This window comes from Cajanus cajan, chromosome 1, assembly GCF_000230855.2.
Source record: "Cajanus cajan strain Asha chromosome 1, NIPB_CcT2T_4, whole genome shotgun sequence".
Taxonomy (NCBI): Eukaryota; Viridiplantae; Streptophyta; class Magnoliopsida; order Fabales; family Fabaceae; genus Cajanus; species Cajanus cajan.
Genome location: NC_138517.1, coordinates 75183172 through 75187858, shown reverse-complemented (window position 1 = coordinate 75187858; position 4687 = coordinate 75183172). Strand labels below are relative to the sequence as shown.

Genomic DNA, 4687 nt, shown 5'->3' with positions numbered 1-4687 from the left:
TGGACATATTGGCCGAGGTGACCCTCCTGGATGAGTTCCTCGATACAGTCTTGGAGTGTGCGGCACTCTTCAGTGGTGTGACCGTGGTTTCTATGGTATCGGCAATGCTTGGATTTGTCTGCACTGTTGGGAATGTGACCTGGTGGTGGCAGAGTGAGCAGGTTACTATTACTGACCTCCTCCACACTACAAAAAATTCGTCATTTTGCGGGGGTTTTTTTTTTCATATTGCGGCGGTTTTTGCCCCCCTCAAAATAAGTAATGGCGTTTTATAAAAACGCCGCAGTTACGTTCGCCACTAGCATTATACGGCGATTTTGACGAACCTCCGCTACCTTTTCCATTCTACGGCGTTTTTTTTAGAGGGGGTTTTTGACCTCCTCAATTTGAATGATATATTTTTTTATTTATTTCATAATATATTTTATTTTTTTAATCTAAATTACATTTAACCTCCTTAAAATGTTATCTCACTTTTTCCATGCTCAGTCTCAATTATCTCCTTTCCTATCCTATTTGAAGCCACAACAGGTACCTGCATTTTCAAAAATGAATTGATCAAATCTGTTGGAAAGTTCAGGCATTAATGTTTACACAAGGGGTTAAAAAACCTTTGATATTAGTAAAAAATATGAAAAGAAAATTATTTTTCTCTAGTACATACTTTAGCATAATGCATCTTGGATTTTTTTTATCCAATATCTATTGTTGAAGGAGTTATAGATTAGGAAATAGAAACAGATGCGAGCATGGCATATATACACTATTACACAGCATAAGAGAGCAAGAAATGAACCTTATAGACATATTATAAATGCTAATATATGTGGATGGGTAAATACTAACTTGTATGCAAAACCTACCAAATTGGCCCTAGCATGTCCTTGCATTACTCGTTTCCAATGGTCACGAGAGTCAATGCTTCCATCCTGAGGTTCAGATCCAATAGCAGTAGGATAAAATAGAATTTCAGCACCTTGAAGCACCATTGCCCGGGCTGCCTCAGGAAATCACTGATCCCAACAAATAGCTGACATGAAAATTAATTAAAATAGTGAAAAAGAAAAAAAATTGTTAACTTCAGTTTCCTATCTAGAAGAAGGATGAAAAAATGCAGCTTCCAAAATGTGTTTGGTTTCTTTAGCAAAGCTAAAGTCCAAATTGAGAAAATGTTTTTTATAGATTCGATATTTTTCTGTGTCTTTTTCTTGATACAGCCACACTAAATAAAGGTTTGAGTATAGGAGTAAAGATCAGAATGCATACAGTTATAGTAATTATAAGTTCTTACCAACTCCAATTTTTGCAAATTTAGTCTGGAAAACCTGTTCAGCAAAAGTCTCAATGTTACAAGTTCCCCAGTTATCAAAAAGATCCATTTAAAGCAGTGAATACCAGTTTAGGCTATCTTAAGCACTCACCTTGAATCCAATGTCACCTGGATTAGAACTTTTCCTCGTAACCTGTAGGAGAGATTGTTTAATGAGATTGGATGTACACATACTAAATGACACACAAAACCTGAATATTGCATACCTGGCCCATCCGGAATATGGGACTTTCTATAAATCCCAAGATCAGTTCCATCAACATCAATTATGGCTATTGAATTATAATGTGCATTGTTGGCCTCCTCAAAGAAGCTAACTGGTATGACTACACCCAACTCTTTTGCAAGTTTCTGCATCCTACATTATGAACATTTAAACAAGAATATGATCTAGGTCGTTTGTTGCACGTCTGCTATGGCTTCTGGTGAAAACCATAAGCATGGCCGATAAGAGCTGTCTTGATCGGCCCCACGGTGGGCGCCAAATGTTCTTATCGGAGATCGGTCGTAGGGGACGATCTGCTGGGTAAGATCGGTGAGCCTCCTTCACTGGTACGTTTGATGCTCCAAGATGGGGGTGGTACCTGCAAAAGAGACTCCGATGCTAAAGTTAGTGTTTGTGGGAGTATGAATCTCGTATAAGTAATGCACGTACCTTTGTGTGGATTAAGATTTTTCTGGGCCTTGGGCCCGAGATCAGTTATGATCTATTTGGATGTCGAGCTGACATAGCTTAGCGCGTGTCCGAGGTCGTCCCGCGCTGTGAAGCCGAGCTCCTCAAGCTCGGCATAGCGGTACAGATAGTACAAATACAAATGAATTATACTCCTAACAACTGAAACATACACTAAATAGTTGGAGTATTTGATTTTGTTATTTAATATGATCCCACGAAATGATTTGGGTCAAGGAATGTCTCTCTATATAAGGGATCGTTCGCCTTTTTTATAACTTTGAATTATGTTACTATGTTTCTTGCAAGTCAATTTGCCTTTTCCAACCTTGTGTAGAGGTATATAGAGTTGGCCTATTCCTTAACTGGTCAAGAATAGTCAAGGTTTTATTTATGTTTGGTTCTTGACTTCTTGGCCCGCCAAGGTGTAGTTCCATGTTCTTGAGCTCCCTGTCTAGCTAAATGATTCAGTTCCAAAGATGGTTGTGATTGGTTCACTTCTTACTTTCGATCTAAAAACATATGTGATGGTTGTGACTGAGTGTGAGTATGTGTCCACAATTATTATTGAAGTAAACTCACACAAGTGCATTAGGAATGTTTAAGTATTTAAGTGGACCTTTTTTGGCCTTGTAAAATTTGTGGGTGGTTCACCGTTCACTTCTAGTGTTTGAGAATGGAAGTTTCAACCAAACCAAGTCAGGTCGAGTTGTCCTATCCACACTACTAGAATTTTTCTTATTACATGTGATTTTTCTTGTGAATTTTTCACAAAAATTCGCAAGAAATGTTGTTCTTACAAATTTTTCTGCGAAATTTTATTTGCATATATTTTCGTGGATAATGTTTTTGCGAATTCTAAAATTCGCAAGAAATTTTCCGGCAAATTTTTTCGCAAGAAATTCTGCAAGAATATTTTTTACAAAAAAAATTAAAGAAATTACTATAAATTCTATCAATAATTCTTCAACTTTCAAATGCTCACAATGAACTCATCTGAAACATTTGTTTCCACGCCTCCAACATGTAATGCATAATCTTTTTAAATTCTAAGATTGTAGATTATATGTGTAACACTAAACCATACAAATCAACTTGTAAGGTAAGTGTTGTCCCAACTTATATACTTTTTAATTGTTTTATTTTTAATCGACGTGGAACTTGAAGTTTTTTTTAAAATATTAAGCTTATAAATTTAAATATTTTTTTTTATTTTTCCTGAGGATTAAAATTGGCAGGAAAATCCACATGAAAAGTTACCTACAAAATTTTTCTGCCATTTAGTAAATATTACTTGCGAATTTATTTTTGTAAGAAAATCTACAAGAAACAAAATAAAATTCTTACAATATTTTCTGCAAATTTTTACCATGGAAAAAATTTCTATTATTATTGAAATTGTAGCAAAACTTGTAAAAATTCCGTGCAAATTATTTTTCATAAAAAAATTTGTAAGAAATATCTGTAAATTAATTTTCGCAGATAAATTCATAAATTTTTTTTGTGAAATTATTATTGCAAGAAAATTCGCAAAAAAATTATGTAAATATTTTTTTGTCAAAAAATTCGCAGGAAAATAACATTTTTTTAGTAGTACCAATTGATTTGATTATGTCAAGTTGACTCGATCTATATTTTATATGGATTGCTTGTTTTGAGGCCCAACCTACTATTGTATCAGGTCACCAGACCAAATGAGTCAAAATTAAAAAGTTAATTAAAAAATATTTTTAATTATGAAAACTTAAAATGATCCATTGTAATTAAGGAAAATAAAAACAAAGTCCATGTTCATTGTTAAAATTTGAAAGAACCATACAATAATCAACATTCAACAAAATGTTCCTTTAAATTAAAAAAAATTTCCATTATAAAAAAAATAAATAAATAACTTGTGTTCCTTTGTAAAAGAAATAGTTCATATGCCTTTTTAAAAAAACAACCATATGCCTTTTTAAAAAAACAAAACCACTTTTTTTATATATATAAAAAATTACATTGTAATTTTAATTCTTCTATTTTTATCAATTTGTAATTTTGGTTTATTTATTAAAAATAAAGATTTTTAGTCTCTTTATTTTTTAAAATACTAAATTTTTGTCTTAATACGTCAATTTGGTGCTCATTAATTGTTACACTTTGAGTTTTTTTTATATATATTTTTTTATTTTTTTATTTTATAAATTGTCGCCATTTAAAAAAGGCAATACCTAATGACATGACATATAATAATAAAAATTGAAAAATAACATGCCAAAAATTCTCATTTAAATCTATTTTAATGAATGATTCATATTTACTTTATTAATAAATCTTATTTATAATTTTTTAATTTTTTTATTATTTTCAAATGGCATATTTCTAAATGTCATATACCACTTAAGTACATGTAAATGTTAAAACATAATGATGAATAAATGTCAATTTGATAAAAGGACCAAAATTTTATATTTTTAAAATTAAATAGACTAGATGTTTCTATTTTAAAATACTCATTTAATCACACAAAGACTACAACTTTAACATTTGTAAAATGTTTCAAAATGAATTTTGTTCATTTTCAATGTAATATTTTTTATTTTTTTTTCATCCATAAATTTTCAATCATTACAATTAAAAGTAATGCATTTGTTGAGAAACTATGATATTTTAGTAAAATTGTATGAAAAAGTAATATATTTATT

At 31.2% G+C, this 4687-nt stretch overlaps 1 pseudogene; it reads right to left on the bottom strand.

Annotated features, from left to right (window-relative positions):
- Nucleotides 1-305: 305 nt before the first annotated feature.
- LOC145950608 (N-carbamoylputrescine amidase-like) lies at nucleotides 306-3188 on the bottom strand (annotated as a pseudogene).
- Between the last annotated feature and the right edge of the window lie 1499 nt (nucleotides 3189-4687).